This window comes from Dermacentor albipictus, unplaced genomic scaffold, assembly GCF_038994185.2.
Source record: "Dermacentor albipictus isolate Rhodes 1998 colony unplaced genomic scaffold, USDA_Dalb.pri_finalv2 scaffold_70, whole genome shotgun sequence".
Lineage (NCBI taxonomy): Eukaryota > Metazoa > Arthropoda > Arachnida > Ixodida > Ixodidae > Dermacentor > Dermacentor albipictus.
The window spans coordinates 24,294-51,765 of NW_027225624.1; the positions used below are offsets into that span (position 1 = coordinate 24,294).

The 27,472-nt window shown below is 47.7% G+C and overlaps 1 non-coding gene across 1 annotated transcript; it reads left to right on the forward strand.

Moving 5' to 3' along the window:
• Positions 1-14,852: 14,852 nt before the first annotated feature.
• TRNAS-GGA (transfer RNA serine (anticodon GGA)) lies at positions 14,853-14,927 on the forward strand. Its single transcript has one exon. It is a non-coding gene; the product is annotated as a tRNA-Ser (tRNA).
• The last annotated feature ends 12,545 nt before the right edge of the window (positions 14,928-27,472 follow it).

A 27,472-nucleotide genomic window follows, 5' to 3' on the forward strand; every position in this document is an offset into this window, starting at 1 on the left:
ATGTCATCGAAGCACTCACTGCTGGTACTGAGGGTATAGAGCAGAATTTCTCCTGGCCTAATGACAGCGAAAGAGTCTATCCCTTCATACGGCGGTCGACTGAAGTGAGGCAAGACAAACTGAGGCCGATACGTGCGAGGTCTTCAGGGAAGTGACGATAGCCATGTCCGCATATTTCATTCAGTTCAGTAGAATGTTGTCATATATAAAGATATGCAGACACCAAATATAAGAAAAAGTGCGTGACAAAGCAGGGAACAAGAAAAATCGCTTTCAACCACCGATATGCGTGTGACGGACACTCGCAGCGGCACTGCTGTGCAATTTCGCACGCATTTTTGCTCACGTAAATAATTTCTTAATAAGTTTTACTTCTTTTTCATTCCAATTGTGCAATGGCGCACTAATCATGTAATCGCTCTGCATATTCTCCACCACCCCCCGTCTTATCCCGCTCCCCCCAGCCGCCTACACCCCGTGCAAGTATACATACGACGCGGCGCAGTTTGTGTTGTCTTTCTTAATTGTTTTTAAATATCTCAGGTATAAATTACTGAGATATTCCAACTGCTCGGATTCAAAGCTCTATGACTTTCCCAGGCCTTTGGCCAGATCTTGTTGAGACGTGACCCTGTGATGGCTGTCGTCAAATCCCTACACAAGAGTGATCTGAATGTGAGAGTGAAGATTTTTCGCTGTCAATGTCAATTCAACATAGCATTTTCGTCCTCACCTTTAACTCTTTTCTCTGTTTCCCTTTTTACTCCCATTTCCTTCCTACAATGCTGAGTAGCGAGGTTAGGGCCGCATTCGCAATAATATCTTACGCCAGAACGCTTCTTAAAAACAAATTCTACGCAATCCTGATGCTGGACAAATTATTTGCGAAGACGGCCAGCCAACGGACAAGAGCACTTACGAAAGGTTTGTGAATACGGTCCCCGAACTTTCATTCATGCCGACCTCTCAGTTTTTACATCATAATGAATACATGTCTCTGTTCTTCTCGGGTTCTGAAATTGAATGGATGATTGCACTTTTAGTTTTCTTTTATACGCACCAGTTACAGCTTACGTAGACGGTAGCGAAGCCATACCACTTTCCAATGATTTGTTTGTGCCGCATGGGAACTGCGCGCTTATCCGGTGTTTGCAATAGTCGTCGTAGATGGATACTTAGGCAGGAAAGGGGGCTGCAGTCATCTTAAGTCTCGATACAATTCTGACAAAGCCGCCAAAGAAGAGAGCTTCGCGAAAGCAGCAACAAAATCAAGAAGGATGCAGGCTACCTTGCTGTTCATGGGAAATTCACGAAACTTTTCTTTTGCTGGCACCTTCGCTAAAAATGTGTCCGGCATCGGTATTGGCTGGAATTTGCTCTTACGAATATTTCTAGCGCAGGAGTTTTTTCTTTTTTTCTGCGAATGCGGGTGCAGTTCAATGTCGGCTGAGCAGGTTGCTTGGGAGCTCGGCGGAATATTCGCCTCCAGACGAGAAATCATCGTCATGCTTTCTTCTGCACTTCAAATAAGTCACGTACTTTCTTTTTGTGAATACGCAAGTATTCATATATCGTGATAATAGTTATTTGCTTTTGTAGATATTTTTATCAACGTGAGGTGTCATCAAAACATAAAAACCCGTTCCAGGACCTGGGGTGCTATGCAGGATGCGCCGAGTTTGGCGAAACTCGGGATCTTCACGAGCTCTGGCGACACCCCAAGATGAAAGCACGAATGGTACCGAGACACAGTTTATCTTTCGACAAGCCTCCAGTTTCATTGGTTTATCTAGATTCACTCTGGCTGGCTGTCATTCCTTGGGCGTTGCCTTCTGGGCGGTCGACAAACTGGGGCTCACGTGATCATACCGTCGGTGCATGGTCGTGCCTTCTTTCACTTGTTTGTCGTTCCACCGAGTGCATTACATGCAGAAGCAAGTTGTAAAACAAATGCATTTAGTACAATATTGTTAGTTACTTTAACGTGGTTTAGAAGCATTTTGAAGCTTACGAGATGTGCACTGAATGCGCCTTAGACTAATTTGTACTTTAGTACGCTTCGCATTATACCACGAGGGAGCGCTGTAGTGGCGTCATCACATCCATTCACCGGGCAAGCATGGCGGCTAAGCATCAGAGAGGCCCAGTGTAAACAAACCCGTACAACGAGCTTGCAGTGCGCGACGTAGTGATCAGGCTCGACGAAGGCCACTATTTCTTGGATAGTTCTGTTCCTTCGTGGGCAATCTTCCCGTGCACACGGTAAGACTGCCAATAGCTTCGGCGATTTTACAGATCGCAACGCGCACCTACTGTTCACGACGAAGTGCTGAAGAAACAACTTGTCCGGTGCTGCTTCTGCGAGTGCGCCGAGTTCCTCCACTCTGCGTGACTGCAAGCGTCACGAACATTACATAGTGTGGGCAAAAGGCAGGCATCCTATATAGCTACGATGCGACAAGAAGGTGGTACCGACGATGGATCTCGCTACCAACACAGTGAAGGAGACATCGACAAACTGCAGATAAGTATATTTCTACTGTTTCATATTTAGCATAATAAGAGTGCACGGATTAAGTCACTTTCGTAGTAACGAACTGAATGTCCAGCAGTTTAAAGAAGGCAGTGAGAACCAATGAGTGTTCGTGCTTTTACGTGCAAGTGGGCCCGCGAAAATATGGTATAGATGAAGGTAACCTTCACTAACTTGGCGAGGCAACAGAAATTCATGAGTGACATTAAGCTAGCAAAATTTATGGAAGAGTATCTTTATCCAAGTGAAATATCAATAGCAAGTACTGATATAAAGCAGGAAACTTATACAAAAATTTCATGGGTTGAACAGCACATGGAAGGCATTACCGCATCGTGATCGCCACGTTACCGATATCCTTGAAAAAAGTCTAGAATCATTGCATTCCACCGGTTATGCAATGTGGGACATAAACCTGGAGGTTAACAAAGAAACTTGAGATGTCAAGGACTGTGTAGAAAGCGAAGTAACAAAAATTGTTGCAGATAGCATTAAGGCAGGAAGACAGTGGCGTAGTAAACCGTGGCAACTGATATGCTAGTTGAGATTAAAAAAGAAAGGAATCGGCAGGCAGGCCATGCACGTATTTGATCACTTGTTGCCAATTCATATCAGGTGATTACATAAGCACTACAGAATGAATGTCAAGGAGAGAGAACTACAGCCAAGGATGGTAGAAAATTGCGAAATGGGACAAGAATATGATGTTTGTAGGCATAGGATGCAATTAGCTCGTATAAGACGGGATTGTAGGGTGAGGCATTTGTTTTGCAGCGAACAAAAATAGGTTTGTGTTGCTGACAGTAGAGACTCGTGAAGGTGCGGGGCCACCTCAGCTGCTGGCACACTAATCAACATGACAATTGGCTCTGGAAAAGAAAACCCCAGTTTTGAAAAATAAAGCAACGTTGTCCCAACGCATTGTTTTACTATGCATACTACACTAGAGGCTTCCACATTTAAGGGCACTTAGTACTAATAGTGCAACGAGCATTTTTCTTTGTAAATAATGGTTTGTACGTGGCTGATTCATTCCAATACACTTTTTTGCAGCAAAACATTCTGCTGCCGGAGGCACTCAACCGCCTGGTGGCAGTAGGCGAGCACCAGGCACGTGCTCTTGAGAGAGTGGCAAAGGTCCAGAGGGCTGCTCCGCAACAGTAGTATCGGTGCCCTCACTGCTCTCCTGTCGAGCCCACAGAAGGCACCTTATAAAGGAGCTTTCAGTTTAATATTTTGTTTATTATTCAAGAACATGAATAAAATTATTGCAGTAAACATTGTGCTGTGCATATTAGGAGACTTGTAACATGCACTTGGTGTCCCTTCAAAATAGGCAAAAACGTAAGACAACCTGTGCCACTCTTGGACCATGTAAATAAAAAATACACTAATGCAGCATACACGTCATCATGCTGTTTGTTCTTTCTATGTGCAAGAATACAGCGCGTGTTCATTAGCCACAAGATGAACGGTGTGTGTAATTCACAATGAAGAAAGGAAACAGCAGGAGCTTAATAATGCTGTCACCTATAGACTGTGCATAAGACTGCAACACTCCCCGATTCAAATGTGCCATTACATGCATGTTCGATACCACATATTCTTTAACATTGTCTTATAATTGCATGTACCATATTTCACACATCTTAAGCCTTTGCATAGCACACTTCTGATGTATCCATTTCATAGGCCAAATAATTGTACACTTTGATCTTTTGTGTTGTATGAAAAGCAGCATCCTTTACAGTCGGATAAAACTTCAGAAGACAGGAGAGGCCCCACCCAGATGACCAAAGCGCAGCAGCCGATTGCCTACACGTCTAAAGAAATAGTCCCTCTCCAACAAGCAATCTTAGTCTGTCTGGCAGCACGATATCAGTCTCGAGTGCGTGCCCATTGGTGCAGGCTTGTGTTCACCTGCCCCAAAGTGCAGATTCCGCAGCCTCCTAAAGTTGTATCCGACTATAGAAACACGTAATGCCTTGCACCAGTTGCATAGACTTCTGCAATTTGATAGCACACAATGATCAGGAGCAGAAATCTATAAAGGCATCCAAGCAAAGCTGGCTGGCCACACTTCCATTATGAGGGGCTGAAAAAGGTCTCGCCAAATATTCCCATGACGTCCTTGAAAAAGAGGTGGTGTTTGGCACTTCTTTAGAATCAAAAACAGATTACACTGAATGTTGTGTAGCACGTCAAAACAAACTGAGCTTGGTTATTTGCACAGCATGTAATGGGAGGTTGAGCTTCACATAGGAAACAAACTGCTCTGTCCAGTACAATTTTGAGGCCGGTATGGCACCTATTATGGCACCGGTATGGCACCTATTATGTCAACAGTGTCTATATACAAATTACACTTTTCACAGGCCATTGATTTCACCATTATTTTTGTGTGATGGTTCTTTCAATCAGCGCTTGTATTACATGAGCAGGTGGATTTGAAAGCAAAGCTTTGTTTGCAAACCTTCCGACTTCCATAAGTGTGTGGCAAGGCACTGGCATGTTGTCGAATAGCTCACACTTCCTCGGTCCTGCACCAAAGAAGCCCAATGCTCTATTTTAAGTTGGATCGCACAACAGTTCAACGGCACACAAAGAAGTGTAACACACACAGCAAAGCATTCTGCTGTGTGTATTTCTCTTTGTGTCCCGTCGAATTGTTGTGCAATTAAACTTCAAGCTTCTATACCAATACACTCTCTTCAACCTCACCAATGCTCTAGTTATTAGGCCACAATGGTGCACATCTTTGAAATTTCCCAACACAAATTAGCTCTCCGAAAAATCACAAATGTTAAATTTTGCAGCACAGCTGTATGTATGAACGTGCCATATTCTTCACCATTAAACTCACAGGAATCAAAGAGGCAAGCATTAACCAGCCTTGCTGCTGCCGTTACCATTATCATCATGACACCAATGGAAAGACAGTGCCACGTTTCAGTAAAGGGAGTGCTGGAGGGAAAGGTGTGACAGCGAGGGCTTACAATAAAAATAACAGTTACGAGACATGTTCAATGCCATTATATGCTGCATGTCGCTCAGCCTACTTTGGCAATGCGGCAAGTGTTTACTCGTTTGGGCATATCACGTTTTGTGTAATCATTGCTCTAAAGCTGTACAAATGGTCTATTTGCTCTGCAAGTTTTATTTTTATCATGGTAGGTTAAAGACCCACTTGTCATTGGCATCTGCACCACATTTCTCCCGATATGTAATAATGCCTTGGTGGTTCATGACATCTTCACAAACAGAGAGTTCTGCAGAGTATCGGATGTGCATTGTTCTAATGCTTAAGAATTAGAGCCCCATTATGAGACGAAAATATACAATTTATCCATCCAGAATAACGCCGCCCCCCACCCCCAAAAGAAAGAAGATGCACTGAACCTCTGGCACATGCATCGACAGTGAACAGAGCAAACAATCTGAAGTATTTTCTTCATGCAAGCCAACACACTAAGATTCTCAATGCATTTTCATTTCGCCACAAATGCATAGGCACAACCGGCTTGGCGCAACATCCACATCTCGCGCTGCAACAAATTGTGCAATGCCTCGCTGTTTCATAGTGCGGCCGATAGATTACGCATGACCAAATTCAGCATTGTGCATACTTAGTAACTTCACCAATGAAGAACCCCAAGTTCTTTACGAGATTAGGATTCATAGGTTACTTCACACAATTAGTGATATCCATTTATCTATTTACACTTAACCCCTTTCCCAAGAAAGAGCCATTTGGAAGGCACCCTGACAGATAAGTAGAACAATCGCAAAAGTCTGTTAATCACAGTAACGCTGACATTGAAGGCGCCTTAATTCCTACGTACGTTCCGTCGACACACCCGACTACATCGTAATGTTCCCACGAAGTGGGAAGCATTCTTTTATATATGCCCGCTCCGCCGCAGTATTCTGGAATGCTAGCCACCGCTTACGCACTGCCGCATCGATAAGCGCGTCAGACACATCTCTAACACAGTTGCTAACAGTAGTTTGATGGCGTCCGATGTAACGCTCGGCGCCGACACTTCCCTGAAAACTCCCAGTCCCGTAGAAACGGAGGGCACAGATGACTTGCTCTACGACGGTGAGCGAATGAAGCCCGCCACGCTGTCTCCGCAGACGAGAGTCTTCGCCTAGCTCGTCACACAGCCAGCACACTGATGTCTTCGACAGGCGAAAATGACGCTGAAACTCCCCGTCGGTCATGCAGGTGAACGGGTCCGGACGGTCATACTGACGCTTGCTGCCGCTGGATGCAATGAAACAGGCTGCTGCTGCCGCCGCCATGTTCCCGAGTTGAACTCGGACGCGGTTTCGCGATGTACGAGTTTAGCACGAGTTCGCCTGTCAATCAAAACCAGAGGTCACGCCCCGCGCGAGGCATGTAATTATTGCGCGCGCACCCACTACAGTTGGGCAACGCCCAACTTATCTTCCGGCAACAGCGACGCGGTGTCGAGCTGAGAGGCATCAACAATCTTGACCGCCGACATAAAACACGCACAACGCACTGTCATCGGTGATGTACTGAGCACCACTATCAAAAACAAAGCGTTGACTGTCGCTGGCATACATCTTCTCGGGCTGAGATGGCCGCACAACACGGTTTCATTGCCCGCATTGCGGCGCGTAGCGCACAGTAAATAATTATCGGCACGTCACTGTAGGTGGTTGCAAGGCGTCGAGGCGTCGAGGGGGACGACGATGCTGAGGAGTGCTTATTGCAGCAGTCGTTTCAGATGGCTGCTCTGTCATCGGTGATGAAACGGAGCCACAACTTCGTAAACACGATCAGCATCCGAGAATCGCTCGCTCTTCTAGGCCCAGTGCAATGGCATTTCTTCATCACAAGCACTGCGCACTCAACAGTTCCAACACCTCTCTCCGTTCGAAATCTGATTTCATAACTGCACACAAGAGCCCTCACCCGCCAAAATGCGAGTGCTGCGGTGTCGTTACGATATCCATCTGCGATCGCTGCTGGCTCCAGCAGAGGTAATCCGCTAGCACCTTCGACTGCACCACACACTCATATACTGCGTACATGCGCTCAGAGGCGCCTTCACTGGGCAAGCGATGACAAGCGATGAATTCTGTCGCAGGGGAAGCACGCACGTTTCGCAATGTATCGCAGAGGCTTCGCGCACAAAGATAAACTGGTACATTTTCACTGAACTGCGTCACTACGCACTCTAAAATAACATACCGCCATTTTACAGCGACAGCTGTTGTGTCGTTTTTAGTTGGTGAAGCGGGGGCCTTAATAGCCTAGTGAAGCGCCTGCGATGAACAGCCGTACCGCGGCGCTGCGTTTCTATTCCCCTAATAGAGAAAGAGTGGCCATGACCCTCCATGGATCATGACCGACTTTATTGAGAATAGCACTGCAGCGCCCCTAGGCGACTTATCACCGTATGAACGTCCTCGTGCGTGCGACCCGCTTCAATGTACCGCTTCTAAGCTTTCGCCTCCCTGTCGCCACTCACGGCAAGAAGTGCAAAATTTAATAATTTGCTTGATCTCCGTTTGTCATCACAAATTTCTAGCATTGAAAACGAAATACAGATACCTAAAGAAATAAAAATGTGCGTTATTTTATTTGTCGTATTTTAACGTATTCGTTTGAGTGAAAGTGTAGGTGCAAGAATGCGCCGCATGTACCCCGTTCGCATTCGATGGAGGATAGATAGATAGCGCCCGAAAGATGAGGCACGCCCTGGACGCGCCTGGGAAAGGCGTGGCAAACAGCTCACGGCAAGTGTGCTGACAGACAGCGGGGCAGTCACGGTATCGCTAAGTTGCGATAATCCGTTGATAACAATACGCGGCGCTGGCGCGTTTCGTTTTGCAGCCTTCTGCGCTTGAAACGTGGAAGCAGCGTGCCGCGCAGGGTGCGCTCATGTTGTCATACGCGGCTTTTTGTCTACATAATTTTTTGCCTGCACCTTCGGCGCGTTCCGCGCTATCTCCGTTCACTGACTGCCGTCGAGCAAACTCGGGCAAAACTCGGGTGAACGAGAAACTCGGCGCATCTTGCATAGCACCCCAGTATTCGAAAAAACGTCTTACGCTAGAATTGTTCGTAAGAGCGAATTCTAACCAATTCTGATGCCGGAAATGTTATTAGTAGATGTGGGCGGCTAATGGCAAAGAGCACTTACGAACAAATATCTCTGTGAATTCAGCCCCAGACACGCCCCATTCCTTGGGTTCGAAGGTATTTTCTTTAGCTATCACAGCATACTGCATTCAAACATGGCCAGAATGGGAAGAACCCTTTTAAGGTGAAGAAGCAGGGTGCAGAATGCTGCGTTTAAAATGTTTTAATTCTGCAACAACTGATGATGATGATGATGATGATGATGATGATGATGGTGGTGGTGGTGGTGGTGGGGATGATGATGATGATGATTGAACTTTACATAAAGCAGACGAAGTTATTTTGTTGCTTCATTGTCCGGTATCCCAACGTGGCTTAGGACCCAGCAGAAACGGATTGATATCCCATATTTGCTACCGCTACCATGTCGAAGGGGCTCACGCTCAGATTTTTGAGATTTCATATATAGAACAGCCTTTAGTGTACTTAATGAATCAGTGAATATGACTGTAATTTTGTGTTTGTCGGTGATAATCATTTTAACAACAGCTCATGTAGCATAAACTTCTGCAGTGACATAAACACAGGCATGTCTTAATTAATGGAATATTCGTTTCCCAATTTTCCTTTACGGCCCCCACACCCACTTGTTCTCTTGTATAAGAGCAATCAGTGTAAAATTCCATGTAATTTTGATATTTGTCCTGTAGAGCGGGGAAGTCTTGTATGATGTGTTCGTGTGGGGTGTCTTTTTTCTTTAGATGCGCTATTGTCCAGTCACATAACTGTTTGAAATCGTACCACGCGGGGAATCGTTTTGGTTTTTGGCAACCTGGAGGACTTCATCAGGAATGTCATAATCGCGACAACGTTCTTCATATTGCAAGATAAGTGACCTAATCACGTTCGGTTTATTTGTATAGTGTAAGCGTGAGTTGCATTGTGTGATGACGTTGTAGCATATGTGTTGCGTTGATGACTCAATTCTGAGTACGTAGGAGAAAGTAACCCACTGCGCTGCTCCAAGGAAGGTTCCTTACACTCAACGTATAAACTTGGGACACGTGATGTTCTGTAAGCACCACTTGCAAGTCGCAGTCTAAGGCTATGTACTGGATCTAGTCGTCGAATGTAAGAGTGTCTGGCAGAGCCATAGATAACGCAACCCTAGTCTAGAAGGCCACGCACAAGAGACCGGTAAATACGTAAGAGGCATGTTCGGCCAGAACCGCAGCGTTTATGGGATAATACTTTCGTATAAAGATAGTATCTGCGCAATTAAGAGGGCCCTAACGTCAAAATGGCAACACGAATCATTCTGCAGACAAGCTACATCTTACTAAACCCATATTTGGTGGGAGGAAGTCATGTAACCACCAGAAGAGGTTCTTCGTAGTTTTATGCCGACTACGCATTGGGCACACACCTCACACACAATTATTTACTTACGAAAGAAGACGCACCTACATGCGAGAAATTGCAAGATCCACTAACAGTTATGCATATGTTATGGACATGCTCTCGTATCAAAGTACACAGACGAAACTTCCTGGAAGGATAAAAGAAGAGAAAGGAAGAAAAAGATCGCGAGAGGCTGGCTTCTGCGTGTGTTGGTTGTATATATATATATATATATATATATATATATATATATATATATATATATATATATATATATATATATATATATATAATGTATGTACAACCAACACACGCAGAAGCCAGCCTCTCACGAACTTTCTGCGGGCCGACGGAGAAGACGTTGAAGACTGGGTGGTATGTACGAACGCGTGAGTGGAGTCAACAGATGGGACCCTCGATTATGCTAGCTAGCCTGTTGCTCTACCAAAAAGGCACGGCCTAGGTGTGGTACGAAAATCACGAGGAGGAGCTAACCAGCTGGTACCAATGCAAAGAGAAGTTGACAGAGTTGTTTGGCAAACCAGCCAGTCGTAAAAGCCGGGGGGCACTGGCCTCCCGTGCCCAATCTCCCATGGAGTCCTATGTCTCGCACATCCAGGACGTGCTGGCGCTTTGTCGTAAAGCCGATCCCGACATGACAGAAGCAGAGAAGGTGGGGCACGTCCTGAAGGGAATGGCTGGCGACGCCTTTAATCTGCTCATGTGCAAAAGCTGCACTACAGTTGATGCCATCATCAAAGAGTGCCGACAATACGAGCAAACCAAAAGCTGACGCGTCCTGCAACCATTCACCAGATTTCCCAATACTGCCGCAACTTCGACGTGTGAAGATCAACCCACAGGGCAGAATGCATCGCCATCAGAGGGCGTGGGGCGGATCGTTTAACGTGAACTGGATGCGATGGTGTCCGCAGCTTTTTGTTCGCGTAGCCCTGATGCTATACCCCCTTTTCAGTTCCTCTCGCACAAGCCACCATTCGCCAGGAACTTCAAAATATTGGTCTACAGTTTGTCTGTGCTGTTGCCAATCCCAGAGCCAACGAACGCCCTTTTACTATTTTCGCTCCATTCCGACGGTTCGCCGCGTTATCGCAACCCGAGTGAGTGGAGAACTGTGGACGACCAGTCAATGTGTTTCACCTGTCGTCGAATTCGTCATGTCGCCCGATACTGTCGCAACTCGTGGCCCTCAACACCTCGCACGCCGACCAACCTGAGCCGTTTCAATGGAAATACCCACAATGTTTCGCCCACCATCGAGTCGAACAGCACCGACAACTCTGCTAGGAACGCGTAGTACAGTCGCTCCCCATCGCCGCGCGGACATCAGTCTCGTTCACCGCAAACACATCGCCCATCTTCTCGTTCGCCGCAGCCATGTCGCCTTTCGTCCCCTGTGGCTTTTGGTCGCACCCTTTAGGATAACTAAGAAACGCAGCCCTCGGAGGTGGTGCTGCATTGTCTACTACTACAGCAAATCCTCTGTCTGTGCCCACAAAGAGAAGTGTAATTTACGTTAAAATAGACATGGTACCTGTCCATGCACTCGTCGACATTGGGGCCCACGTATCTGTGATGCGTGCTAGCCTACGTAGATGTTTAAAGAAGGTCCTCACACCAGCAGCTGCTCGAGCTCGAGTGCATCGTGTAGCCGACGGTGGCACGCTGGTAGTTCTTGGAATGTGTACTGCACGTTTAAGTATAGCCGGCTGCCCTACTTCAGTTCTGTTTGGTGTGATCGACAACTGTCCTCACGACAGTAGCTTTGGACTAGACTTTTTATCCAAACATTCCTGTCTGATGGATTGCGCAACCGGCGTTCTTCAATTGGAACTGCCTCAACTCGCCGATGCTCTGAGCACCGCCCCACCACCCTTAAGCACGCTTCACGATGTGTGTGTGCCGCCCGAAGCAGTCACTTACGTCACTTTGACCGCACAGCCACAGCTTCCTGACGGTGAATATGTGCTCCGCCGCATCGTCGACGTGCTTTTGAACCGGAACGTTGCTGTTTCGCATACGCTGGTGATTGTTACCAATAATTACGTCGATCCACTGCTTCTGAACTTCAGCGTGTGCGCTCAAGTGCTTCTGGCCGTCATGTTCTTGGCTAGCTTTTCCAGTATTTCAGAATTTGACATTGAGAGTCTGAATGCCGAGAGTGGTTTATTAACGCCAATAACAACTTATAGCTCTGGTTCCTTAACGGGCCCCTCACCAGGCCCCCTAGTAAATTTTGGTCATACGCTGCAAGTTGTTACATGTTCTCTACACTGTAAACAGGTTTGACCCTTTTAGGGAGTTTTGGCCTCGTTGCATAACTCAAGCCCTTAAGGGAGGACAAGATCCTCCCTTCGAACGGAGTTTTTTTTCACCTCCTTGTGTTTGGTGGTTTTATGGGGAATTATGGGAGTTTTTGAATTCTCCTTTAAACACCAACCCCTGAGCGGTTGCAGGAGTCTTTATGGGGAACGTTGGGAGTTTTTCATTCCTCTTTTGGACACCAGCACTATGGAACTTTTTATGAGGAGCTTTGGGAGCTTTTACAAGTTGACATGGGTATTTTATTTTGCTGCTTATGGGAATTTATAGGAGAAACGATGGGAGTCCTTACGTACATTTTCGGAAACGTTTGGCTTCTTAAGGGAGTGTTGAAGGAGACCTTTGGGAAATTATTTTGCCTCCTTGTAGGAGTGCTTAGGTGTAAACATGGGAGCAACTGTTCCCATATTTTGGGAGCTTTGCTTAAGGGAGCAATTATGGTTAATTTTGAGAGTTGAATTTTTGCTTTTTATGGGAATATATAAGAGAATGTTTGGGAGTTAATTTTTACAGCTTTAGGGAGCTGTTTTATTAAGGGAGTTTTAAACAGATGTTTTGGGAGTGCATTTTAGCTCTTTATTAGAGCTTTTACAGGTAGGTCGGGAGTTTATTATGCACCTTTTGGGAATTTTACGAGGTTGAAGGGAGTTTTTTGTGTGTTTAGTAGATTGTGTCTAACGAGGTGCAAAAATTATGACAAAGCAATAAAATGTCTGGAAATTTATTACAGTTCCAGAATCAAATGTGCCAGCATGATATTACAATCAATGACTATTAGCATAATGCACAATCAATCATGCATGCCCTCCAACAAAGAGTGCATTTTCTGGATGGAAACTGAGTGAATCAAGTGACATGTGGCTCATATGTAATTGCACGTAAACTTGATGGCTGATAGCACTAAGGGCAAATAGTAGTAGTATAAACTTTATTTCTTTTAGTCGTTTGGGCGGTCGGTGCGTCCCTCAGTCCAGGGCTCCACTGGTCTCTGTGGTTTGCTGGGCTTGATCAAGAAGAGCTCTCTGGCTCTCTGCATCTTCACTAGCAAGCCAAACATTCCATTGTCTGTTACTTGGCACTTGCGTCGTAAGGGGCGAATTGGAATTTGGAGACTGTAGTTTATACATTCATGTTACGTGGGCAAGAGTTGGCAGCTCCCCGCACCAAGAACACATACTTTCATAGAATGCAGAGTGTATCTTACTGAGTATTTGTAGGCGTAGATATGTGTTAGTCTGTACACAGCACTAATCCCTGGCCTGTTCTCCCATAAGGTTGGGGTGCGGACGCCTGTATTTTTGTCTCTCTTTTGCCTGGTTTTCGAAGGTGTCACGTGGGTCAATGGGGGGTTCCTTGAAAGCACCGACTAGTGCTTGGATGCTTATTGCCCGAGCAGTCGGTCTGCCCTCTCATTTCCCTCGAGTCCAGAATGCGCCGGGCACCAAATTACCACCTGGTGCAATTCTGTGAGTTTTGCGTGGGACGGTACCCGTCATTAACGAACAGCATGCTGCCTTAGAGGTACACCATAGCCAATGCAGATGGTTTCTTTTGGGAGCTCTGCCATCCAGAGCTCAGAATATGCACATCAAACTTAGGCTACCCACTACATGGCCTGCCCAGCTCCACTTATTTTACTTAATGACAATTAGAATATCGGCTGTCCTCGTTTTCTCTCTAATCCATACCGCTATCTTCCCGTCTCTTAACGTTCAGAATATGCACGTCAAACTTAGGCTGTCCAGAGAGCCCACGATGCGGCCGTTAGGCTCGGCCTAACAGTCCCCACGTGAGAGCAGCCCGCAGCTCTGCCCTAGGGCAAAGCTTCTCAGGACCTTGTCATTAAAGTTCTTTGTCTGTCTGTCTGTCTGCACCTCGAAAGGCCAGTGCTATGGCTGCTGCATCCATGGTACAGGCTGAAGGGTTACGAATGGAGGTTGTTATCACTGTGAACCGATTGAAGGCCACTATTGTGAATTTGTCTGCTGCCACTTTACACGCATTTGTGTAGTATATGTCTGGATTTCTTTCATACTTCTTTAGTAAAGCCTTTGATTGCGCTTTCCTGCTTTGGTGGTGTTCCGTGCTCATATTCTTTGGGATTGGTGAAACTAGAATTTTCTCTCTTGTTTGTCTGGGTAGCGAAACTGTTTTTTCCCAGCCATACTGCGCTCTCAGGGCCACCTTTTGCAATAGGGCCTTTCCTTGTTTTGTCGAATTCAGACGTTCTGTCTGAGGCGTGACCACTGCTGTGGCATGTTCTTCATATGTGTTGTGAATACCAAGAGCCTCCAGATTTTTGGCACTTGTGTTTTTGGGAGCCCTAGCTGCCCTGATGATGGAGCTCACTTTAGACATGTTCTGCAGACTTTAGTTCTGCTGAACTACTACGTCAAACACTTGTCTTTGCTTCGTGTGTTGTCGACAAATTCGACTTCGCCCTGCCATCTGCTAGCCGCCTGGTTAGCTCAGATGGTAGAGCGGCTGCCCCGGAAAGGCGGTGGTCCCGGGTTCGAGTCCCGGACCAGGACGATTTTCTTCAACTCTGAGGCTTTTCAGGAACCCGTATGGGCTTCCTTTGTAGCAATTGCTATGAACGGGTGGATGTCTAATTTTCCCTTTATTAATTAAGAAAAAGAAATTGTATGCTGTAACTGCCTGAAATTTATTTCTAATGCACAAACTTCTGTGCATAGACAATTTGGTACAAGAAAGTGCTGGTACAGATTTCCCAGTGAAAATGCATGCATGCAGTTTTAAGCTTATTTCACAAAACTGATAAAATGAACATAATTGTGTGCACACACTGCATGCCTCCATTTAACACAGAAACAGGCTGGCTGTTTGCATTGTTCATGCTGCATAACAGTAATTTGCCGCCTTAGAAATAATGTTGCTGTGGCACAAATCGCTGTCACAACCTATATCGACACTTAGGGAATGGTTATCAAACACACCTCATGACGAAAATACAACACTCTTTGACCCGCCGTGGTTGCTATGTGTCCTTGGCGTTGTGCTTAGTATTAAGCACGAGGTCGCAGGATCAAATCCTGGCCACGGCGGCCGCATTTCGATGCCGTGGCGTGCAAGAACGCCCGCGTGCCGTGGCTGTGCACGGTAAAGAACCCCAGGAGATCAATATTAATCCGAAGTCGATCCCAACTGCATGCGGCGTGCCTCGTAATCAGATCGTGGTTCCGGCACGTAAAACGGGAGAAATTGAAAGAAACAAAACAATGTCTCTTTTTCGTGCGGCACTAGCTCCTTGAGTTTTCTTCAGCGGACCGACGGGTCTCAACACCGCAACATAAAAGGTGTGAGCATTATGTGCATTACGCAATGGGTCCGCGCCGTACTCACCACCGCAGCTGAATATATAAGGCCGCGTGAAACATGAGGCAACTGGGCAAGCGGTAATCCGAAACGCGCCGTTTCCAAAGCAGTCCACACCGTACGCGCTCCGATTTTGTGAGGACTGTGGGCGAAGTTTCACTAGCCGCTTTCATATCGTGGCGCAGTAGGGAATGCCCGAGCACGGCCGCGCGAACCACAAAAGTGTATTGTAGTACACAGATCACAAGGCGATGGCTACGCGGTGGCCGATCACCGCCGTGCTGCGCAGGGGGCAGGTATTCTTGTGAGGTTCCACATATTACACGCAACACTCTCCGACGGCCGCCGTAATTCTCTCGTAAGAACGCATATAGACACACGCGCAGAACTACGAAGCTAGAGCAAAACAGGTGCCGTCACCGGCGCCGACGACAGTGGCGCTTCGAGGGCTTTGCCTTCAGTATCACTTTTAGTTGATGGGAAAACAAACAGAAGCGACGACATTCTACGGCCGAAGCCGTCGAAGTCTTGCATGGTCGCGCTTCCGAAGTCAGGTCGTAAGGTCGACCGGTGGTTCTGGCAGCGCGACAGGACATTGTGATCAACGAGACGAACAAATCGTCTTTTATATCGCCCTAAATAAGCTGGCTTGCACTCTGGAAATGTATAAATTTGCAGAATTAAGAGAAAGAAAAGCAACCACTTGGACAATATATCTCTCCTTTCTCGTCTCCTTCTCACACATGTGTATACTAAAATAAAATAACGCATAAAATAAGAAACAGAGAACTCCGTTTACGCTAAAGGGAGGTCTCTATCTTCGAAACTCCCTCTTAATAAGGATGTAGAATTGAGGTTCTTTCTCCTTCTTTCACCCCCATTTTGCGAGGGAGCGAAATGGAGGACGCTGAACATTTCTGCACCACTGTAAGGGAGCACGGTTTTCAGGCACGTTGTCTCAAGGGAGGTGACATCCCTTAATATGCCCTTTTCGGCTCATTTGCGTTTACAGTGTAGTGAGCATTCTGCCGCAAAAAATTTTCTGATCGGCTCTTCAATAGCTAAGATAGAAATATTTCAGTGCCGCGAACCCATGATTTCAGCAGGCGGGCTCCAATGCCAAGCAGGATGCTCTCTTCACTCGCCCCTTCTAGCCTCCGCAAGCGAAATTTCTTCCCTGCGTTCTCCCTTACCCGACCTCGAGGATCGCGTGACTCATGCGTCACAGGTCCCGCCTTCATTTTTTTTCTCCTCGCTTTTTTTCTCGACGCTACGCACTTCCGCCAATGGAATCACGCGCGAGCTGTTGTCTCATCGGCGCAGCGCACTATTTTGCGCGCTGCGCACAAGGGCACATGACCAGTGGCATAATTAAGTGCTACACGAATACTGCGGAAGAACAAGCGGATCGCAGACCTTGATCACGCGCTGCAACACGGTAGAAAATGGTATATTTTCAGTGCCTGCGCACGTGACTGTACGACGGTGGTAAGAAGCAGACGGAGGGGAAATACATCTCTCTTATTTGGTGCGAAGTAAAACAAAAAAAACACGGAGACATTCCGTTAATGTTTTTTATTATTTCTCTAAACTTCAATTCTTCCATTCAAGCAACAGATCCCGCAAATAACAGATGGTTCCTAGAATAATTCTGGAAGTCACTTGTCACCACGAGCGACGTCACACTGCGGACCCAAGTACGTAGGCGCGGGGATGCGAGTACGTCACCATCCGGCTTGAAGCGCAGAGGCCGCGAAGAGACGGGAAAACGACCTTTGTATTGAAATTTCAGACATTTACACGGCGCCTAGCGATGTAATACTTTGCAAACCCGATCGTTAGCGCGCATTGTATGCTCTGCGCTTGTCAGCTCAAAATGGCCGGACCTGGTGAGGAGCCCTTTAACGCACGACTTCGCGAAAATGATTGCACCTTACCTCACCTCTGCACAGACCACAGACATACGTCTCCTGCTCGATTCGTACAGTGACATCTTTGATTTTGGCGACAGTTCTTTAGGCCAAACATTTGTGGTTCACCACCGTATGAACACCGGAGACATGAATCCTATTCGTCGGCGTCCCTATCATGTAACGCATGCTGAACGTCGAGTCATCCAATCAGAAGTGGAGAAAATGCTCCGCAAAGGGGTCATCGAACCACCAGCCAGCCCTTTGGCTTCGCCTGTCATCCTTGTGCAGAAAAAAAAAATGGTACCTTGCGCTCTTGCGTCGATTATCGCCACTTAAACAAGATCACGCGAAAAGACATCTACCCAGTACCACGCATTGATGAGGCCATGTACTGCTTGCACGCAGCTAAGTACTTCTCGTCCATTTATCTTCGATCCGGCTACTGGCATATTTTAGTTGATGAACTGGACCGCGAGAATACGGCCTTCATCCCGCCTGATGATTTATATCAGTTCAAAGTCATGCCTTTTTACCTATGCAATGCTCCTGCGACATTTGAACCTATGGTGGACTTTTCTGCGAAGCTACAAATAGTCACCTGTCTTTGCTAGTTTGACGACGTTATTGTTGTTTCTCCCACGTTCAGCAGCCACCTTACTCGACTCGCTGCAATACTTGCGGTCTACCGGAAAGCCGGCCTCCAACTGAACTCCACGAAATGTCCATTCAGGCACCGTCAGATTACCGCGTTGGAACACCTCGTTGACGCATCCGGTATACAACCAGATCCAGAAAAAGTTCGCATGGTTCGCGTTCTGCTTCTGACGGGCGGTATTTCACCTGCCTGTGTTTTTACTTTCGCCGTTTCCTCAAAAATTTTGGCGACGTTGCTCGGGCTTAGACAGATATTCTAAAGAAGAACACGCCATTCTCATGGCGCCCCGAGCAGGCGCACGCGTTCACCGCTCTCATCGGGTTTCTGACCACCCCTCCCGTACTTGCCCACATTGATTCATCTGCACCGACCGAAGTCCACACTGACGCAAGTGGCCACGGCATCGGCGCTGTTCCCGCCCAACAGCAGAATGGTAGCGAGTGCGTGATAGCGTAAGCCAGCCGCCTGCTGTCACCTGCCGAGAGAAATTACTACATCACCGAGCGGGAGTGCTTGGGTTTAGTTTGGACCGTCGCCAAGTTCCGGCCATATTTGTACGGCCGCACGTTTTCGGTCGTTACTGGCCACCACGCCTTCTGCTGGCTGTCTTCCGTCCGGGACCCCACAGGACGGCTTGGTCGCTAGGGTTTGCGGCTCTAGAAATTTTCATTTATTGTCAACTACAAATCTGTACATTTGTACAAGGACGATGACTGCCTCTCTCGTCACCCTGCGCATCCGCCGACTCTGCTGCCCATGATCCTGTGACCTGCCTGATGGCTTTTACTGACATGACCGACATGTGCGCTGAACAAGACGACGAATCCTTACAGCCCATCATCGCCTGAGTGCAATCCGGCAGCACAGACAGCACGTGCCGCATGTTCGTGCTACAAGATGGCATCCTCTACTGCTGCAATATCAACCTTGATGACCCCGAGTTACTCCTTGTCCTTCCTCGTCATCTGCGATCCGTCGTTCTCGAAAAACTTCACGATGCACCGACGGCGAGACACCTTGGAGTTTTGCGTACATACGACCGCATACGACGCCGGTTCTTCTGGCCGGTTCTCTACCGCTCTGTGCGTCGTTATGTCCAAACTTGCGAATTGTGTCAGCGCAGGAAGAAAGCTCCCCTGCCACATGTCGGGCGACTCCATCCAATTCAAGTTCTCTCTGAAAAGTTCTTTCGCGTAGGCCTTGACCTGCTTGGCCCTTTTCCGACAATGACTAGAGGAAATAAGTGGATCGCCGTCGCTACTGATTACGCGACATGCTACGCAATAACAATGGCGTTGCCGACTAGTTGCACAGCTGACGTCACCGATTTTGTCCTCCACGACGTCATTCTCCTCCGCGGTGCCCCTCGACAGTTACTTACAGACCGTTCGTGTCTCGAGCTGTCGACGACCTCCTCCGTCCTTGTGCCACTGAGCACAACCTGTCCACCGCCTACCACCCAGAAACAAACGGTCTTACGGATCGTCTCAACCGAACACTCACAGCGATGCTGTCGATGTACGTCTCCAACGATCACCGCGACTGAAACGCCACTCTGGCCTTTGTGACATTCGCGTATTGCTGTGTGGGCAAAGTACTGGAAAGGATGGTCCTAGGACGCCTGGAGTGGTACTTGGAGTACCACAACACCTACCCGGATGCCATGGCGGGCTTTCGACGTGATCGATCATCAATCGATAACGTCGTCAACCTGGTCACCTACATTTAGCATGAGAAATGCAGTAAGTATCTCTGCGCTTCTTTGTTCCTCGGTGTCAAAGGGGCGTATGACAACGTTACGGATGAAGCCATCCTCTCTGCTCTCGCAGACGTAGGAGTGGGCGATCGGATGTTTCAATGGATACGGAGCTATCTCTCCATGCGATCCTTTTTTGTAGGCACCGAGGAAGGCCATACTTCTCCACATTATAGCTGCCACGGCGTCCCCCAGGGTGGTGCACTTAACCCTGTGTTATTCATTCTAACTCTAATTGCTCTCCTTGAGCAAGTACCAAGCACAGTCAGATTATCAACGTACGCGGATATCTGCATATAGAGGTCTGCAGTAACACGCCTAGTTGCGGGCGAGAATTCCGGGAGCCGCCACCCAAACTGCTATCTACCTCCGTAATCGAGGCCTGGAAATTTCTTCCGAGAAATGCGCACTAGTGCCATTTACGCGCAAACCCATGACAAACTACAGCGTAATGATAAATGGCCAAATAATACCACGTATTCAATCGCACAAGTTCCTAGGCGTCATAATCGACAGGGACTTGTCATGGAGCCCTCACGTATCATACGTGAATAAGCGGTTGATAGGCATCTGCCACCTGTTCAAGCTTTTCGCTGGCAAGACCTGGGGAATGTCGACAAGTGCCATGTTACAACTGTACAGGGTGCTTTTTCTAGGTTTTCTGCGATACAGCTTGCCAGCAATAACCAACACAGATAAAACGAATCTACGCACAATACAAAGGGTTCAGGCTCAAGCGCTCAGGATGTGTCTAGGCCTGCCTCAGAGTGCATCAACAGTGGCTACGATAGCAATCGACGGAGACCACCTTGTCAAGAGTCACATTGACATTGAAGTGCCCAGGACGCATATAAGGCATCTAACCAGGACTCCACGTTACCACTTAGCCTCCCTACCAGCGAACAGACGTCGCACATCTTTCAGCCAAACGATTACCGCACAAGATGAATCACAGCCATCTTGTTTCACTCCGTCTGCGAGACCTCCGATTCCTCTATGGTTCCTCACTCAGCCAAAAATAAACCTCAAAATACCTGGCATCACGAAAAAAGCCGATCTATCATCACCAATCCTTAAACTGCTGACACTACTATTTTTGTATGAGACCTACCGTGACTCTGCACACATCTACACTTATGGATCTGTCTTGCCAAACAGCTCCGCGGTGGCAATCGTGATACCAGCGACAGCCACAACAATCAAATTTAAGACGACTCACGCGACCACGTCGATGGCAGCAGAGCTCGCAGCACTCTTTACTGCCCGTCATTACATTGGTAATGAACAACCGCACAAGTGGATGGTATTCTGCGATTCGAAGGTGGCACTGCAGTCTCTACTGCCACCTTTACGACGCGGATCGCACGAGCAGCTAATATTTCACATTGCAGAGACGTTACGCCGTAAAAGTGATGCAGGCCATGAAATAACCTTCCAATAGCTTCCAAGTCACTGCGGGATTATCGGCAATGAACGGGCCGATTAAGCCACCCGCTCAGCCCATATTGAAAAGCACCACATACCAATTCCACTTGCTAGAACTGACGCAGCACGGAAGCTCCGCCTGCTTGCTCGGCAGTGCACCACATCGCAATGGAATGAGCCACATTTAAGAAATACCCGATTGTACTCTCTTGATACGACATTAAGTCTCCGAGCGCCGTCACACCTTCGCCATGGAGACACCACGCCCTCGTATCGACTATGGTTGGGCGTTGCCTTTACCAAAGCCTATGCATTCCGCACAGGGATGACCGATACCGCAACCTGTGACAACTGCGGCCGTGAAGAATCAATGGAACATATTTTGTGCGCATGCCCGCAGTACAGTCCGCAGAGGGAATGCCTTCACCACGAACTTAACCAACTGGACGACCAACCGCTATCGGAAAAAAGAATTCTACACCACCAAAGAGACCTAGCGTCACAGAAGAAGGCCGTGCAACCGCTATTGCGCGCTTTCTGCGATCTACCGGCCTTCGCGAACGTCTTTAACTGGAACACCTTATGTGTGTGTGTGTGTGTGTGTCTCCATTTGTGCGCGTTTTTTGCGTTTTCCTCTCTTTCATGTTTCTAACCCCTATCTCCCATCCCCAGTGTAGGGTAGAAAACCGGAGACTGATATCTGGTTAACCTCCCTGCCTTTCCTCTTCATCATCTCTCTTTCTCTCTCACCCCGAAATGACATCGCAGGACATTCACCCGTCTATCTTTTGTATGGTCGCGACCCCACATTGCCCTTGGACACCATCCTCCCTTCTAGGCCACGTGTTGCAACTGAGTACGCTCATGAAGTCATTGACTGCGCTCTCATGACGCGCGAAGTCGCCCGATCTCGTTTATTAGCCTCGAAGCATATTCAAAAAGAGCGTTACGATCGGTGTCATCATGATGCTAAGTTCGCTCCAGGTGCTTGGGTATTACGAGATCCCGCCGTTACAGTTTGATCCATCCTCAAGTCCGACGCATGTTGACATCGTCCACGTTTCGCGGCTTAAGCCATATTTCGTTCGCAATTCTTCGCCTAACATGCGCCGAGACGACGCTTCAGCGCCCGGGGTCCCTGTTACGCAAGGATAAAAGAAAAGAAACGAAGAAGATCGCGAGACGCTGGCTGCTTCATGTTTTTGCTGGTCAACCATCTTAACTTCATCGACTCTGCTTGTATATATATTCTAAATAGTTTGTCTATACTCCCAACATCCCCGTAACCTATAAACTACACATACCTTTACACCCTGCTTTAATTTTAGGAGATGATCTGATAGTCCCATTACCTCACGTACGCAAATTTCTAGAAGTAACCGGCTTTTTACATAAAATATAGCTCAACACCATCTTTTTTCATATTAAATTGGATTTTAAAGCACTGTGCGTTTGGTGCAGCCTAGCTTAAGCCACGTTAGCGCCACTAAGCCACATTTAACTAACTCATTTTGTCGCCTCCCTTGCGGGTGGCCTCTTCATTCTAGGAATTCATGTGACTTGGCCGCCTGACTTGCCCTGTTCACTAGCTGACGCTGGTCATCAGGGTTGAGGCTGGTGAGCTGGGCCTGCCACTGCCAGTTGTGGGGTGGGGGATAGAGGGATGTCGGTGCTTCAGTTGAATTCTCATACCATGTGGTGAGGGGTGTTTGACATGTGCCAGAATTTGGAGTCGTATTGGTAAAGTATGATGTCAATGAGATGGTACGTCGGGCGGTGTGGGAAAGTGTTAGTTGGAAGTGGTAGGTTATGGAGTCCTATTTTGACAGCTTCGGGTCTGGCAGGATATAGCTTTTTTTTTTCTCTACAAGTTCTTCAGATACCTCGGAACATGCATCCAGAACACCATCGAGGCAGACGGCTCGCCAGGGTAAACGCCATCAGACACAAGCACCGTAACGACCCGGAGGCGCGCTACGTGGACGCAGCCAAGTATCCGGGCCGAAATGCCTTTCTCCATCAGCGTCACAGACTACAGGGCTACGACACTGGCGTTGGCGACAATTCTCGCCAAACGCACCAACACAGCTGACGAGGCCGCTATAGCACTTGCGACCCATACAAGCGAGGATGCCATAGTGGTCTTCACCGACTCTCAAACAGCGGCATGTAACTACATGAAGGGCAGGATCTACATCAACGCGATAGACATACTGAAACGTGGCGACATTCCTTCCCCTTACACCTGCATCATGTGAGTTCCGGGACACGAGGGACTCGAGGGGATAAAGCGGCACACACCGCGGCCCGCGCAAGCGTCAACCAGGCCTCCCCGCACGAGATTCTAGGGATGTCCCACCCACCCAAATCAGCGGAGGAAACGGAAGCAATACCGCTAACTAATCAAGCACCACTGCAGCACTATCGGCTTGGACGCAGGGTATACCCTCCTCCACATCCAAAACTAACGAGAAACGAAGGCACCGACCACAGGCGACTCTATAGCAATAGCTTTACCCATGGAAGCTTACTGCATCATTTCCACCCGATGCTATACAGCTACACCTGTCCACACTGAAACGTGCCAGACACCCTGCGCACCTTCTACTTCAATGCAAGAAACCCCGAGCAAGCATCACAACGGCGCAACTAGTAGCAGCAGACGCAGTCCCTAACCTCCTCGCTGAAACGTGGGAGGCTGCGAACTCCAAGCCGGACCTGGTCGACCAGCGCGAACTGGGCGCCCCGGCCCAGAGGGCGATCCAAGCCAGACGGTTCCTGGAATAAGGGACCCTCCTAACTCGACTGACAAGTCACTGCTTCAAATAAATGTTTTTTTTTCTATCTATCCCCAGCTTGTGTTGTGCGCGTATGTCCGTGTATCTTCAAGCACGCAAAGAGGCAAAGTAACGGTCCCTCCAGATGAACCCACACAATAGCTGAAGGCCGAAAATTGACCTGGATACCAAAAAATTTAAATGACAGTATCGACACAAGAGTCGAATATGTCGGAAAAAATTCCGCAATACATGGTTGGCTTGGGCAGTGTCTCATGTTCAAAACCCAGAAGCATTATTCCTGTGTTTTGAAAGGCCCAATATAACTCGCGCCGTCTTGTAATCCGCACAGGCTAAAAATCATATGATGTTTCAGGTGTGTGAGTGCCGTGATCGGAGTGGGTCGCCATGTTAAGATTACGAGACGCTGCAGTGGTTGTACTAGCACACCGAAGAAATAATTCGAAGATGGCGACAATAAAGGTGGCACGCGGCGTGAATTCAAAACATGAAGCGTTTAGCCAATGTGTGGCTTACAAAAAGTGCCTAACAAGAAAAGAAAAAAAAGACTTCGACACTAGGGAGAAGAACAAGCAAGCATGGAAGAAGCAGTTCGCCAGTGCTCCAGGTGCAGGAGTGAAGTCGTCGGGTGTCAGGCCCGTGCTTCGTGCCTCCTACTGGACCAGGGTGACATTCCAGAGGCGTGATCACCGTATTTTCCAGATCGCACGCAAGAAGGTGCCGATGGGGGTCGAAGAAATGAAGCCCGTGCACCGGGAGCCATTGGACTTGGTGTCCGGCGTGAAGACCTCTATCGTGCCAAGGCCACCTGCCCATGTTCCCAACGTCACAACCGAAGTTCCTCGTGCATCATTCAATCCTTGGTGTTCGCCTCGGAGCGACCACGATTTTTCGTGGACGGTTTCTAACTTCGCCACCGCTACTCCTCTCCGACCACCATCTCCATCGCCACCTGTAGTTCATCTCGCAGCTCCAGTGCCGACCATGAAACTGTAGGCCCCTTCTAACTTTGATCCTTTCTTTGCAGATTTAATTATATTTTGTTTGTTTGATTGTTTTGTAGAGTTTCATTGTCTCTTTGCGCTGTATTTTCTTTAATGAAAGGCACGTTGTGTGGTAACGAATGACTTCGTCAATTCATCAGCTTCAGCAGTGATTAATTCGTTGGGAGAACTTCATCACAGACCGACAGTCATTATACACATCTTTTTGTCACCTTTGACATCTACCGCCCCTTCCATTTTTTTTTTTAGGAATCTTCAAGGTCATACGATAATCGTGTTATCCAATAGAGACAAACGAAAGAAGGAGCCATGATTATTTTGTCTTTCCGCTGTTTCTTTATTTTTTTCCTTTAACACGTCTGAGCCTTACTGTCTTCGTGCTCTTATGTCCTTTTTGTTTTATTTATTTATTTACTTATAAGTTCCTATCATTCACAACAGACAACATCTTTCAAAATTTTCGCTTCGCGCCCACAAGATATGCTGCGGGGACACAGGCCACATGCGGACTTACGAAGGCCCTCAGCACACTGCCTCTTTATCTGCGAGTTTGCGCGTTAGTATTATGGCAAGGTTCAAAAGCTCGCGAAGAGGACATACGGACATAGCGCAAAGTGCCTCTTCCACAGTAACTTTGGACACATTGCTCAATGCGATCGAAGAATCGCAGAGCCTTGCAGCTCCACAACTTCTTTCTCTCTCTCTCTTTCGACAAAATAAATGGCTTGTACTTTTTCAGGCGTTTTCTTTTTATGTTCTTCTTCCCAGCAGCTTGCTCCTCATCGACGCATGGTATTTGGAATAACCGTCACAAGTCACTTGTTCATAAATACTCAGACTTGCGTGCAATGGGCCACGTTGCTGGCGCGGCACATCAGCGAGGGCATTTTGACGGAAATTCCCAAAAAAACCTAAAGCCATCGTTTTGTGTGCCGGTGAGTGTGACAAAGATGTATGTATAAACAGCAACGCGTAGTGCATATACACATGAGCTTTGCCACTCGCCGATGGCGTAAAGTTAATCGTGCGCAGAGTTTATGGACGTATGTACGGTGAATCTGAAGGTCCTTTCGGCGTGTACGCGGTTGAACTGAACAGACGAGCACGCTGACAGAAAGGACGCGCGTGCGCAGTACGCAGCTGTCGAATTCTAGCACACCACCTTTAGAAATGTAGTTCGGCCAGTGTTCCCGTGGTCTTTGGCTTTCTACGAGATGGTAGCGCGGATCTGAACCGGTCAGCTCTGCTTCCCACTGGTCAGGGGTGGGGCTGAGAATGGATGGAAGGTTGGGTGAATGTGTGCATGCCCACACTTGTGATATAAGCAGGTGTATTAAACACAGTGAGGAGATCTGTATGAGTATACAGAGTGATGGATGAGAAGGTATAGGTTAAGATGGAGATAAATATTAGTCTGAAGTCTTCGCCAGGCCACATTGTCTTCGCGAGTAAGGTTTTGCGTGTAGTTTGTAGGGTACAGCGGGTTAAGAGATACAGCTGCAGGAGATGAGTGTAGGTAAGTGGTAAGGCTCCAGGTAAGTCTCAACCGGGCTCTCTTTCTGCGGTGCCCGCTTGGCATGCGCTCGGGCGCAGGCATGTGCCTGCTAGTCGCCACGTAGGGACACGTCACGCGGAGTCCACAGCAGAATGATAGAGGGGGTTGGTTTTTGTAGTGTGTGGATTATGGGATGTGCTTTGTTAGAAATCCTGCCGCTGGCACAGTTGCAGCATGCTGCTTGTGGTTCTGAAAAAGGGATAACGCAGTCACATTGCGGCCGAGCCACTAAACTTAGTGCAATGGCTACCTCCTCCGCTCATGTGATGGTTGCATGTCGTCCCACTCGTTACACAATGGCAAAGGGAGTAGCACTGCTTCCTGGCATGCTAAGTTTCTCACACGTTATTTACACACATCCACCCCAACTAACACGCAAACTTACGCCCACTCTATCGCCACCGCATTAAGAATAAGCCAATGGGCGCACACTCGAATCAATGTGCCGAAATATGGGCGACGACGGCTACACCAACCGCAAACGAATATTCAACGCTGAACGTATCGCGACGGTTCGCAGGGTAAGCAAGTGGCTAGCGATAATACGTCTTTGCTGCAAGCTATTACAAAGCACACAACATCTAGGTTCCAAGTATTTATTGTGCGCGGCAAGAGCTAATCTATCGCGACTGAGC